The sequence below is a fragment of the Canis lupus genome, chromosome 31, assembly GCF_011100685.1.
Source record: "Canis lupus familiaris isolate Mischka breed German Shepherd chromosome 31, alternate assembly UU_Cfam_GSD_1.0, whole genome shotgun sequence".
Lineage (NCBI taxonomy): Eukaryota > Metazoa > Chordata > Mammalia > Carnivora > Canidae > Canis > Canis lupus.
Genome location: NC_049252.1, coordinates 24000382 through 24015202, shown reverse-complemented (window position 1 = coordinate 24015202; position 14821 = coordinate 24000382). Strand labels below are relative to the sequence as shown.

The following is a 14821-nucleotide window of genomic DNA, read 5'->3' as shown; positions in this document are numbered from 1 at the left end:
TGATATCTTGCCTTCACCTGTAAAATGTTACTAATCTAGATGTCCTTTTGCATGGGATTCCTGCCAGTTTTAGTTTCTGCTCCAAGCATAAGAGCCATTTAAGAGTAAAACTTTTGAGGACAAATCTTTAATCATGAAAAGTCTAAGCTTTATGAAAACTTTTATGTTATGAAATTTTAGTGGTGTATTCAGTAAGGGATCCACAGACTGAAGTTCACTCTTTTTCTATGTTCCGTTCTTTACATTTGCAGAACCCTATAATGCTGTATTATGATGTTGAATTCTGTCTAGAAGAGCAGTTTGAGATCCATTGTTCCAACTAGCACTCTTGATGAAAACAGAGATACTAGCTAGACACAAGATGGCAGTAGCATACCATGTAAACTGTTATGATTTTCTCATAAGGCTTAGAGTTGTGGAAATTAGAGATATTTTTACAAGATTATTTTTGTACTTTTTTGGGGGGAGGGATCACGGACCCCTTTGATAATCAGATGAAATTAATGATTTCTCTCCACCTCAACCATCATATATATACGTTTTTGATAAAACCCTAGGTTTATCATTATCAATTTTTGATAATTCCAAGGTTAAAAATACTTGATTTTAAGTTTGGTCCTATGAAGACTAACTTATATCCTCCTTTTGAAAATAAATACATAAAAGAAGCAGAATAATACAAAGAGTTAAATAATTCAAGTATCAAAGGAAGAAAAGACTCAGAAGTCAACACCAACATTTGTGGCATTCCATCTTTCTTTCTAGGGAAGAATGATAAATTGGAGGCCTTGAAACAACTTATTGTTTCCCAGCACTTTACACTGTAAGAGTAGAGATACATCAACTAATTTAGTAATTATCTCTTTGTTATTGATGGGTTCTTTTTTGTTTGCTTTGTAATCCCATGAATGAAAATTTTACAAAAAATTGAAGGTTTACTTCACTTAATTATCTGAGTTCTAAAAACACCCACAATTTGTCCTAGATCCTGAAAGTTGCATTTTTTTTTGAAAAAAAAAAATAAACTTGTTTTCTTCTGTTGTTCTTATAATTATCTTTTTAAAAAATATAGTACAATATAATCACTATAGTTCAGAATATCAACTAGTAATTCAGCAATTCAGGTGTACAAATACATCCTAAATTAAAAAAAATATGTTTGAAATAAAATAAAATAAAATTTCAAGCAGAATAACATATGGTTTCAATTAAAGTTTTGTTATTTGGCTTTACAAATCTTAGTAAAAATCCTGAGGAATGAGTCCTAACTTTGGCACAAGTACAGATAAAGTTACCAGCTTCCGTGATTGGCTTGTGCAAACTTGGGGGGAGGGGGAGGGGAGGGGCACAGTTGATTATTCTAGAATTCTGATTCAGAGCTACAACTTTCAAGTTGGCAAGAAACTACTGGCGATTTCCCAGAAGCAAGCGGCAACTCCAGATTTTACAGGACACCAGATGGCAGACTTGCTCTTTGTAAGTCACTAATCTTTAGCTTCAAAATTTAGAAAATTTAGTAAAAAAAAAAAAAAGGAAAAAAAGAAAAAAAGAAAAAAAAAGTTGGCAATTGTCGAGACCTAAATATCTAAAAATTTTAAGGTGCTATTACGTGTAACAAAACAAAATATGGAATATGAAAAGCTCATTTGATACTTGCTTCTTGTAATTTATATGAAGAAAGAAAAGTGAATAAATTATGATTAGTTTTATCTTTAAAATGTGTTTAGTAGGTTACTAAAAAGGTGACTTAATGAATCTTTCTTATAATTTAATAGTGACTTGTGCTGTTTTTAGCAAGTTTCAATGGTTTTAATAATCAAATTTAGAAATGATAACTGAACAGGTGTCATTTTGGCAAATAATTTTATTTGAAATTTCATCTAAAGGCTAAAATGTATGCTGACACAGACTTTCCTACCTAAAAATAAAATAAATTTTGTTTATTAAACAAGTAGATCAAAATATCTTGTGATTATGGAAAAGATTGCAAAACTATGAAGGCTATACATTTTCAAAATGTCATCAAATTAATAATTATTAATTAGTAATGTTAATAAATGTTTGTCATTCTAATGGACATTGTTTTCTTACCTAAAAAAAGAAATTTTATTTATCAAATGAATGCATCAAAATACCATATTTTCTCACCTAAAAGTAATTTTTTTACTAAACAAATACATTAAAATATCTTATAATTATGGAAACGGTAGCAAGACAGTATATGTGAAGACTATACACCTTCAAAATGTCAATAATTGTGAATTATGCAACTTGTAGTAAATGTTAGTCATTCTTAGTAGATGTGACAAAAGGCATGGTTTGGAATGTATCTAAAAATGTTAAATCAATAAGATTGTTTATCAATAATGCCAGTAATAGTAATAATAATCAGTACTACCAGTAAAATAATTAAAAACTTTTATACTGTAGCAGAGATTGTCAAAGTTGTGTACTAGGATTAAAAGAACTTTGAAAAGTTCAATCCAATGATTGAGCAGATATAGACAGCCTCTATTTTATTTCCTCACTGAATATTTATGAAAATGTAATTGGAAGTATAATAGCTGGAAATCAAACAGTACACTTGGAATCTCTTAGGGGGTTTGATTTCTGAAACCTGAAAAATGCTCTCAGGTCTTTAATTTTGGAGTGTGACAAGGTAGTGTCCTTCAGGCCTGGGCAATCCTTTAGGTAGATGAGAGCCCCAGGGAGAACCAATGCCCTGGGTTCTGGGACAGGCTCAGATTTAGTCACATCGTCCATAGCCATATACCATTCACCTGACTGACTACTGGGGAAACCCAACTGGACATCTTCCCTTCCCACACGTCTGTAGCTACTTCTTGGCCTCCAGTCCCTCCAGGGGAACAGAGGTAATAATGTGGGCAGTTTTCAGTCTCTCACCTCAGCATTAGGTTATATACTTTACAATGAGGAAAGGTCATAGAAAGATCCTGTGTTTCTTTTACCCTGCAGCATGCTCAATGAGTTTGAGGCCTCATTTGTCTACCTTCTCACATGGCCAGGAGACTACTTGTGTCAATCCCTCTGCTTCCCACCATACTTCATGCTACTCTACTCTGATCCCAAAGAAAAGAGATGAGAGGGGATCAGGACTAAGAAAAAGGACACCGCCTCCCAGTGCCACACTGCACAAGTGAGTTTCAGGTGCTTTTGGGGTCCACATTGGCCCAGTGGAAAGGAAGTCTTTCTATTTGACACTAGTCTTTGTTCACAAGTACCCACTCCCATGCCCCAGCCTCTCAATCCAGCCACATGAGATAGAAGAGATATGTTTGTGTGAGTCTATCAATAAACAGATAATATCTGAAAAAAAAAACAATGTACTTTAAAGATAGGCTTAGTTTGTCAATGTACAATTTATATAGGAAAGAAAAGGTCAATATATCTGAAAGATAGATTTAGAGTAGACATTCCATGGCATCTGTATATGGAATATCACATATAAAGAAGTGGTACATTTTTTCTCTTAATAAAGGAAAATTTATATTTATATATACTGATGTCTTGGGCTGCCATTTTGGTGTTTGGGATGTGAAAGACGTGTGAGGAAGAAGAGAATTAGAATTTATTGAGGATATACCATGTTCTATACACTATGCTATTCATTTTATTCCCTTTACATTGTGATAGCCACTCAGTAATAACTCATCATGAAGTCTACAATGGCTTGGTCTCTGTAAGTAGGACTTGAACTTTTGCCTGTTAACTTTTCTATCTCTCTCCCATATTCAACTGTTATTTAAAAAACACTTAATGAGAGCCTACTTTATGGCCATTAGTGTTGACAGTATAAAAATCATGATCTTTTTTAAGAGTGCTGGGTCATACAGGAAAGAATATGTCTCCACTGGTAGAATTTCCAATCAGTGGCTGATGAGGAAATGGTTTTGGGTAAGAGGAGATAGCATGGGCCAGGATAACACTAATAAAACCAACAACTCTCTAGGCATAAGGTAGGTGCGTTGCAAAGAAAACCATCAACAAGATGAAAAGGCAACCCATGGAAGGAGGCAAAGTATTTGCGAATCATATATCTGAAAAAGTGTTAATATACAAAAGATATAAAGAACTCATAGCACTCAATAGCAAACAAACAGACAAACAAACAAAAACCAGCAACCCAAAGAATTCAATTAAAAAATAGGCAAAGGAACTGAATAGACATTTTTCCAAAGAAGACACACAAATGGTCAACAGGAACATGGAAAGCTGTCCAACATTACTAATCATTAAGGGGAATGCAAATCAAACCCCAGTGAGGTATCACCTTATACCTCTTAAAATGGCTCTTATCAAAAACAAGTGGTGGTGAGGATGTGAAGCAAAGGGAACCCTTCAGCACTGTTGGTGGGACTGTAAGTTGGTGTAGCCACTATGGAAAAGAGTAAGGAGATTTCCCAGGTTAAATATAGTTCTACCATAGGATCCAGCAATCTCATGTCTGGGTATATATTCCAAAAGAAATGAAAACAGAATCTTGAAGAGACATTGGCCCTTCCAGGTTCATTGCAGCATCATTCACAATATGGAAACACCCTGTGTCTGTCAACAGATAAATGGGTAAAGAAGATGTATATTATTCAGTCATGAGAAAGGACATACTGCCAGTTGCAGCAATGTGAAAGGAACTTGAAAGCAGTACATTAAGTGAAATAAGCCAGAGAGAGAAAGACAAATACTGATTGATCTCACACATGGAATCTAAAAAAAAAAAAAAAAAAAAAAAAAAAAATCTAATCATAGAAACAGAGAGTAAAATCATGGTTATCAGGGGCTGGCAGGTTGGAGAAAATGGAAGATCTTTGTCAAAAATTACAAACTTACAGTTATAAGATGAATAATTTTTTTATTTTTTTATTTTTTTAAGATGAATAAATTTTGAGAATATATTGTACAGCATACTGATTGTAGTTAATGACACTGTACTATGTATTCAAAAGTTGCTAAGAGTAGATCTTAAATGTTCTCACAGCAGAGAAGAAATAGTAATTAGGTGATACAATGGAGGCTTAGCTAATGCTATGGTGGTAATAATTTTGTATATAAAAGTATATTAAATCAACACATTGTACACCTTAAACTTGCACAATTTTAAATCATACTGATGTCAATTATATGTCAATTATGTCAATTATATCTCAATAAATCTGAAAAATAAAAAAATAATAAGGTAGGTATGTCATGTCCTCACATTAACTTTTAAAATACATTTCTAAGATCTTGCAGATCAGTAATTAATATGGTACAATTTTACCCATTCTTACGGTGCGTTTAAGTTAAAAGAAAATGTGTGTTGCTTTTTCTCTTTGAGATAGTGTTCACTCTTCAGTCTCTAAACTCTAAGTCTTTGAGGAATCTCTGTACATCCTAATTGTGCAACTCAAAATTCTCAGTTTCTCACTGTATCCCTGAGTTATTGTGAGTACAGCTGATGTACAAAACAACCATAATGGTTTAACAGAGCACAGAGCCCTATGAGATGAAAGAAGCAGACTAGTGTTTTATGGGTATTTTGTCTTGATTTATATTACCAAGAAGTCTCCAGTAAGAGATAGAAAGGTACTTTTTACATTTAATCCAGTTCAAAACTGTAACATCTCTGTTTAAGACTAAACATCTCCCTGAATTATGTTTGCCAGATTTTATAGTTTTAAGAAAGAAAAACAGTTACCAAAGATCCTTGGTAAACACTATTTAAGTCATTCAACTATAACTTATTCCCTGACATATTGCCAGAGTTTTCCTCCAAAACAAGTACGTGTTTCAAAACAAAAGAGAGTTACATTTTAAATTATCAATAAAAATAAGAACATTTGAAGCAAATGTCCTTAGGCCTGAACTCAAATATACTAATTAGTCTTTTATCAGTCCAGTATGTTTTGCCAAAACAATCTTCTGCCTGATTTTGGTGTTGTTTTTCAGTGAAGATCAGTTTTTGGATATCTTTCATGAAGAGTTAGAAGGAAGAATATGGAAAACAAAATTGAACACAGAGGTTTTTGTCTGATATGACAACGCAAAGGTTATTACTTCATTAAAAACATGATATATAGCTTTTTGTACAATTTGAAACGAAGAAGACTATACATGCTTATTTCTGCTTGAATTTTAATCAAACCCATTTTTATTATAATCCCACCACGGCAACGAAAGTCTATGGATTTTTTTTTATTTTATTTTATTTTATTTTATTTTATTTTATTTTATTTTATTTTATTTATTTATGATAGTCACAGAGAGAGAGAGAGAGGCAGAGACATAGGCAGAGGGAGAAGCAGGCTCCATGCACCGGGAGCCCGACGTGGGATTCCATCCCGGGTCTCCAGGATCGCGCCCTGGGCCAAAGGCAGGCACTAAACCGCTTCGCCACCCAGGGTTCCCTATGGATTCTTTTAAAACCTTCTGTTCTTTCTTATTAGGCCTCACCTACCACACTCAGAATACTGGTATGATTTATGGATGTGAACAAAACTAACCAAGTACAATATCTAGAGGAATTATGGAAAAGAAAAAAGGAAGCTCAGAGGTGGCAGGAGGGCAATTATATGAGAATGTCTTTGTTCCCCGGAAAAGCATACTAAAGTATTCAAGAAGTAGGGAAGTATGGTATCTGCAACTACTGTGAAAGCTTTAGATTTACAGATATATACTGCTATATTATTTACAAATATGTAAAAAGAAAAGGGAGGAAGAGAGAAAGAGCATGAGTAAGCAATTTTGGCAAAACATTAATTATTTAATGAAGCTGAAGGATTTAAGGGAGGTTTTTTTTTTGGTATGTTTTTAACAACTTTTCTGTAACTTAGAAGTTATTTTAAAATAAAATGTTAAATATAAAAATGGGAGCATGAAGGAAACCATTACGAGTTGAGAATAAAAAGAGAAGTCATTTGGCATTTAAGTGCTTTTGATATGTAGTTGCTTCAGGGTTGCCCCTTTGGTGAATTAGCATTCTTTTTCATTTTACCAGAAAAGCCCTGAAATCAGACATAATAAACAAGTATAAAGCAAATAAATGTTGAGCTAAGATGATTGAACTGGGACCAAGCTGGCATATCTATGTAAATAGTCTTTATAACAGTGTCAAGTTGTATGATATAATCATGTCTCCTTTTCTACAGTGCCACGGAGACAACTCCAGTGACACTCCTAGGAGAATGTTCAAATCAATTCTCATTTTTTATTATACTCCAAATGCTCAAAATAATGACCTATTTAGACTTCCTTCATAGTTTTTTCTTAAATTTTATGTATTCATGAGAGAGAGAGAGAGAGAGAGGGAAGGAGAGATATGAGTGAGAGGGAACAAGCTGGGGGAGGTTCAGAGGGAGATGGAGAAGCAGACTCCCCACCGAGCAGAGAGAGCCTGATAACCTGGGGCTCTCCCAGGACCCCAGGATAATGACCTGGGTTGAAGGCAGATGCTCAACAAACTGAGCCACCAAGTGCCCCCAGGTTTCCTTCATATTTTTATGAAGCTTTTTGTTACTATCTGGAGCTTCTAAATGCTTTTATTTTGTTTTGTCTTTCTTCTTAGGAAACAAACAAACATGTATTTTCTTTGTCATGTCCCTAAGATCATCTAACTTTTGTTCAGCCTATCTATTTTTTAAATATATTCTTTTTTTCCTCTAGAAGGCTACTGGATTCCTATTCTAATTTGGACCAGTAACTTGTTATGTGGGCCATAATTGCTTATGCAGATGTTTGTTTTATTTGGAGTTTCTGATTCATTTCTTTTTTTCCTCTTTTATTTCAGGTTTTGATCTACTGTTGTCTTTCATTTTGACATTCTCTCCCTCCTTTTGCTGCAATAGATTGTGTCAGTTAAGGTTCAATCAGAGAAGCAGAGCCACCATAGACTAGAGAATATATTATTGGGATCAGAACACACATAATTGTGGGAACTGGCAAAGGAGTTATGGAAGACTGTTGCTATGAGTGCCTTACAGTAGGAATAAGTACCTTTCACCTGGGAGAAAAGAACTCCTATCTGAAACTAAAGGAAGAGATAGAACAGGACCTGGAAGAGCCATGGGTCTGGCTTCTTCCACATGTCCACAAGGTGATCCAGTTGGGTCAATGACAATGTATATGAACTCCAGGGGTGTCTGGACTCCTGTAGGGGTAACTCTGACTTTCAGAGATTAACTGCCACTTCTTGGCTTCTGGTGTCCAAATTTTGTGCAATTTCCTTCTTGGCCTACCCAGATCTACAAATATATGAAAAACAGAATTGTGGAAGATCTAGTTCTAAATTAACTAAGTTGACATCATATGAAGCTCCCAGAGGCTTCCTCTTGTCAACTTGATATTCGTATATGACTTCTAACTCCCAAATAAAGACACAGAAAAATCATGTTTTGTCTAATGAATGAGCCCATGCCATCCATATAACTCATCTTCGGTTATCTTTGGGTGATGACCTTTCATTTTCTACATGTCACATTCCCTCTTGGATATCCCCTTGGAGGTTAAATACTGAGATAAAAGATTAATTACTGGAATGCCCGGGGGGCTCAGTGGTTGGGTGCCTGCCTTTGGCTCTGGTTGTGATCCCAGGATCTGGGATCGAGTCCCACATCGGGCTCCCTGAAAGGAACCTACTTCTCCCTTTGTCTGTGTCTCTGCCTCTCTCTCAGTCTGTGTCTCTCATGAATAAATAAGTAAATCTTTAAAAAAAGATTAATTACTATGAATACATTTGATATTAATACGGGAATGGAAGAAGAAAATTTTAAAAAAATTATGATATATATACTAATATATTTGTGTTAAAATAATGAAGAATATTCATAACAGTATAGTTCTTATTTCTGTAACTTGTCATGTTGTCACTACACATTTTTGGAAATACCAGTGTAATTACCTGTCTTCTTCACCAGAAGAAATGCTTTGCGAAAAGAGAGGCTATGTTGGACTTATTTATTCTTCAATTCCTGAGCACAACAGCTAATACAGAGCACACATTTAGATGGCTTTTAATTAGTGTAAAGTCAGTGTGTTTGTGTGTGTGTGTGTGTGTGTACATGTGCACATACATTCCTTGATGTCCCTGGGTGCTTTAATAAAAACATATTTCAAAATGAATGCAAACTGAATAAATTTACCTACTATGTAGATATAATTTCACATGCTATTTCCTACTATCCACACCTACAAATGACTGCTTTTGCTTTTTTGTGCCAGTTTAGAGTGGTAGCCACTTGAAGTTCTGCTGTCTAAGGGTTTTATGATCATGTTAGTGCGAATTTCTCTTCATAAACATTTTCTTTCTTTTTTTTTACTTGGAGTTATTCTAGGAGGTACTCAGAACAGCTATTATTGTTGTTGTTGTTGTTGTTGTTGTTGTTGTTTTTAGGAAAGATTCAGAAAAGACATAAGTTGTGTTATCAGTTCTAGTAAGAACTCAAATTCAGATCTTTGCAGTCTTAGTCCAGTCCTTCCTACCCCTACAGCATCCTAGTATTTCATGATTTAAAATGTTTACTAATGAACTGAACTTAAATAATATACTACTGGGAACATCATATGGATTTCCTTTCCTATAGCTGTGGTTTGAAATCACGTAACATTGCTCAAGGAATAAACTAAATGTAGATTTTTTTGCTCTAGTTCAGTCAGCTGACATGAGATTAGAGGCAAATAAAAATTACTAATAAAGATGGTTACTGAAAGTATTTCTAGACATTTGACATGACCCATTTTAGCACTGTAAACTATTTTTGAGTTTTGATCTTCATTGTACAAGATTTGGCTCTTTCTCGACCCTATGTCACTAATTTTGACTCTTTGGGTATATGCTTCATACCCCCACATCTCTGTGTTTTGGAAAACTGAAAGGAGCATCTCATTTTCTCTACTAAAGGACCTTCTTCATCATTTTGAAATGTTGATGACATTTATTGAACATAACCCTGAAAAAATAGCCATATGCTTTTAGTTTGCCAAATTCTTACCCAAAGCAAGTGCTCCGTATGCAAAAAGATACTTTTAAAATGCCAACACAGTCGTTTTTAATTAGTGGGCATTCTTTTGTCAGGAAGGTAAGTTTTCACATTCTTTTTAGGTGTGAAGTTATATGTTAATATGCTTTAGTTTCTACTTAGAAAACAAACAAAACATCTCCACTTTATGATTAGAGAGAGAGAACTTAAGCTTCAAATTCAAATATTTATATTGTTGTGTGGGAATAAGTCATCATTCTATTAAATCTGTTCCTCATTACAAAGGGGTATCTATTACCTGAATAAATATTTTCAAGGTCTTTTTCCATGTCACTTAAATCGTGCCTTTGCCATGAGCCAGGGCACCGTTGCATTGCACAATCCAGATTATTCAAAGGAACCCAGAAACAGAATTTTAATGACTTTTAAGACGAATCATAACACAGTGATGATTTTGTTTATTCTCAAATGTTATTTACCATCTTGAAAAGGGAGTACTAAGATTGACTTTGGCTTAATGTGTTTCTATATTTTTGAAATGACAGGAATAGATCCTTCTCACTGCTTAAACATCCAGAAGCAAAGATAGCAGCTCATGAAACAAATATGGGTCAAATAACCTAGTACTAAATCTTGCTGGGGTTATAAACCAGTATTAAGCAGGTGGCTTCCAGGAATTAGACTTCTCCTACTCATGATAGAATCCAGGAAGAGATACTGATTGTGTGGTTTTGCCCTTCCTGGCTCCAGAATTTTGACTTTAACAGCCAGGTAACTCTGTTTTCTGAAACTCACATAGTTCATACCGATCTAGTAAGCCTCCATCTTTTCTGTGGTTTGATCCTTTTTGTCTCAGTAAAATCATCATATTCTATTTGCCCTTATATGGGTCATTTGCTTAAGGTCCTTATTTTGAGTCATGCATACATTTGGTTAAAGTTTCCTCCAAGTATGCTTTTGAAAATTAGTCTTTCTCATAAAGATTTCTGCTCCTGGAAAGATGGAGTAGATGTACTCCTATGCCTACAGCTTAAAGCTCTTGACATTAAACATAAAGCAAAAATAAGAAGACTCTGAAAGATGGAGAGAAGAAGGCAAACTAGCTAAGAATGTTGAAACTCAAGAATGACATGGTGGTGAGTTCCCTGTGTTTTCTTTTTGCCTCATATATCTTAAACTTGGAGCTGAAGAAGCTGTAAACCCACATCTGCCAGAAGATGTAGAAGCAAAAATCCCCAACAAAAATCTGCTCTTTCTAGCCAAAGGGCCAGCAAAGAGGCATGCTATCAAAAACCAAACCAAATCAAAACAAAATTTTTGATAATAACTGCTCTATTCTGGCCAAACACTACAGAAAAAACCTGGCCTCACTCCCACCGCAACCAGCAAAGGATAAGTGTGGGAGGATAGATTTCCCCCCTGCAAGACTGTAGAGAGATACTACAAACTCTCTCTAGGGTGGTGTCTGAGAAGACTGAATAGGAAATTGTAACTTTAATCCATGCTAAGGGTAATTTGTCACCTTTACTTCTCCTGTGGTATCAGTGAAGATCACATGGGGAATTTGGGCTTTCATCCTGACCTAGCAATAAAGAAAATCTCTGCTTCCTTTCTGAAGTGATATAAGAGGAAGCCTGTAGGAGAGTGAGGACTTTCATCATTGCTCACATTAGTCTCTCTGTGGTGTCAATGAAATCCCCACAGGAAGCTCAATAAAGCACACCTACTCTTTCCAACTAGGCTGGTATCAGCAGATGTCTAGTGGGAAGGTAGAACTTCCACACTCATCCAGCAGTAACAAGCCCCTCTCCCCCTTAAGAGGTAATAGAATTTAAGTGGGAAATCTGGACTTCTATACCCACTTGGCAGTAACAAGGAAAACTACCTCCTGTCCCTGCAGAAGGAACCAGATAAAACAATTTTAAATAAGATCCATAGTCTCCTAATATAATACCCAAAATGTCTAGGTTTAATAAAATATCACTCACCATGCCAAGAACCAGGAACATCTCTAACTGAATGAAAGAAGACAAATTATAGGTGCCAATACCAAGACAATGAAGATGCTATAACTATCTAACAAAAATTTCAAGGTAATCAGCATTTACATGCTTTGACAAGCAATTACAAACATACTAGAAGCAAATAAAAAAGTAAAAAAAAAACCTCTCAGCAAAGAAACAAAAGATATGAAATATCTATAATAAGAACAGAAGATGTAAAAATTTTAAAACTGAAGAACAGAATAATCAAAATAAAAAACCCAACGTATGGCTTAACAGCAGCATGGTGAGAACAGGGGTAAGAATCCACGCACTGGAAGAAAGACCAATAGAAATTATCTAATGTGGGATTATAAAAAAGATTGAATATTTGTCTCATCAGAGTCCCAGATTGAGAGGAAGAAGAAGGTGGAACAAAAAATATCCAAAGAAAAATAACTAAAAACTTTCCAAATTTGGCAAAAGACAAACCTTATTATAAATATATAATTAAGACACTTATGGGGCACTTGGGTGCTTTAGTCAGTTTAGCGTTCCACTCTTGGTTTCAGCTCAGGTCATGATCTCAGGGTCTTGGGATTGAGCCATGCTCAGCGGGGAGTCTGCTTCAGCATTCTCTCTCCCTTTGCCCCTCTCCCTGCTTGCTCTTGTGCTCTCTCTCTCTAAAATAAATAAATTAACAAAACATCTTTTTTAAAAGAAGCTTAGAAAATTCCAAACAGGATAAACTCAGAAAAATCCATACCAAGACACATCACAGTCAAATTTCTGAAAACTAAAGGCAAACACAAATCCTAAAAGCAGCTAAGGAGAATTTACATCTTGCCTTTAGGAGAAAAAAATATGAACATTAGCTTTCTTAACAGAAATCAGTGGCATATCATTATTCCAGTACTGAAAGAAAAGAATTATCAGCTCAGAATTCTATATATAGTGAACATTTCCATCAGGAATGGAGGAAAAATTATGTCATTTCCCAATGAAACAAAATTAAGATAATTTATCACCAGCAGACCTACCCTAAAAATAAAATGGTTTAAAGAAGTTCTCTGTATTAATTAACTTGGGCTGCTATAACAAAATACCATAGAATGGGTGACTTAAATATCAGACATTAATTTTTGTATAGTTTTAGAGGCTTCAAGTCTGAGATCAGAGTGCCAGCTTGGCTAGTTTCTGGTGAGGTCTCTGTTCTTGGCTTGTAGGAGGTGGCTGCGGTCTCACTGTATGCTCCCATGACCCTTCTTCTGCGGGCAGAGGGAGTAAGAGAATGCAAAAGAGTCAGCACTAGCTCTCTGGTATTTTTACTTATAAAGGACAAATCCTATCATATCAGGTCCCCACCCTTGGGACTTCACTTAACCTTAATTACCTCCTTAGAGGCTCCATCTTCAGATACAATCACACTGTGTGTTAGGGCTTTAACATATGAATTTTGGAAGGATGCATTTCAGTCCATAGCATTCTCTAAACAGGAAGGAAATGATAAAAGAAGAAATTTATAACATCAAAAAGGAAGACAAAAAATGGTCAAACAAAAATATGATAAATAAAATATACTTTACTTCTCCTGTTTAATTTTCTAAGTCATGATTAATGGTTGAAGCAAAAATTATAATACCTCCTGATGTTATCCTAATGTATAAGAATTATTAAGACAATTATAAGGGGGAAAAGGGAAGTGATATAAAGGGAAGTAAGTGATCATATCCTTCAACACTTCATTTGAACTGGTAAATGTTCAAAATTAATAGAATATAATAAGTTATGTATATATAATGTAATATCTGGAGCAACTACTAATAGAGTTATACCAAGATATATACCAAAAATCCTGATAGCTAAATCAAGAATAAATTATTTCAATATGTCACATTACCTAAAGGAAGACAGGTAAAAGAAAACACAGAAAACAAAATAAGACTTAGATAGCAGACTTAAGCTCCAACATATTAATAATTACATTAAATATAGATCGTCTAAATACATCAATTAAAAGACAGAGATTCATAGGGTAGATTAAAAAACATGAGATAAATATGCTGTTCATAAAAATTCACTTCAAATATAATGCTATAGGTAGATGGAAAGTAAAATAATGGAAAATATATGTCATATAAATATTAATCAAAGAAAGCAGGGCTGGCTATAATATTATCACATAAAGGAGATTTCAATTCAAAGAACATTAGCAGAGAGAGAGAGAAAACATTATATAATGATAAAAGGGTCAATACATCAGTATGTTTCAGCAATACTAAGCATACATATATGCTTGAAACAATAAAGGTGCAAAATATGTGAAACAAGAGATGATAGAACTGAAAAGATTAATAGACAAATTCACAGTATTGTAGGGGACTTCAGCACCCTTTTCTCAATAATTGACAGACTAACTAGACAGAAAATCAGCAAGGGTATAGAAGAACTCAACATTAATTTTTAAGACCCATAATTTCTGTTTATAGACTTATAGAACATTTTGCACCACAACAAGAGAATAAACATTTGTCGTAAGTGCCCATCGAACATATACCAAGTTAGATCTTATCCTGGCTATGAAGCAAACCTAGAAAAAAAATTTAAGATAATTAAAATCATACAGTATGTTTTCAGTTTATAATGGAATCAAACTAGGAACCCAGATGAAAAATTCAATAGAAAATCTCCAAGTACTTGAAAACTAACCAGTGCATTTCTAAAAAAAAAAAAAAAAAAAAAAAAAAAATTCCATGGGTTAAAGAGAAAGTCTCAAGGAAAGTGATAAAATAATAAAATACATGAAATGCAAAGAAACGAAAGTATATCAAGTTTTATGGGGCACAAAGAAATTTAGTGCTGACAAAC

The 14821-nt window shown here is 34.4% G+C and overlaps 1 long non-coding RNA gene across 1 annotated transcript in view; it reads left to right on the top strand.

Moving 5' to 3' along the window:
- The first annotated feature begins 1369 nt into the window (after positions 1-1369).
- The window catches only part of LOC119867012, a 53358-nt gene continuing 39906 nt past the window's right edge, over positions 1370-14821 (top strand). Inside the window, exons 1-2 of the long non-coding RNA XR_005381991.1 lie at positions 1370-1476; positions 2977-3157. This is a non-coding gene — a long non-coding RNA (uncharacterized LOC119867012). The remainder of the gene's footprint in view (positions 1477-2976; positions 3158-14821) is intronic.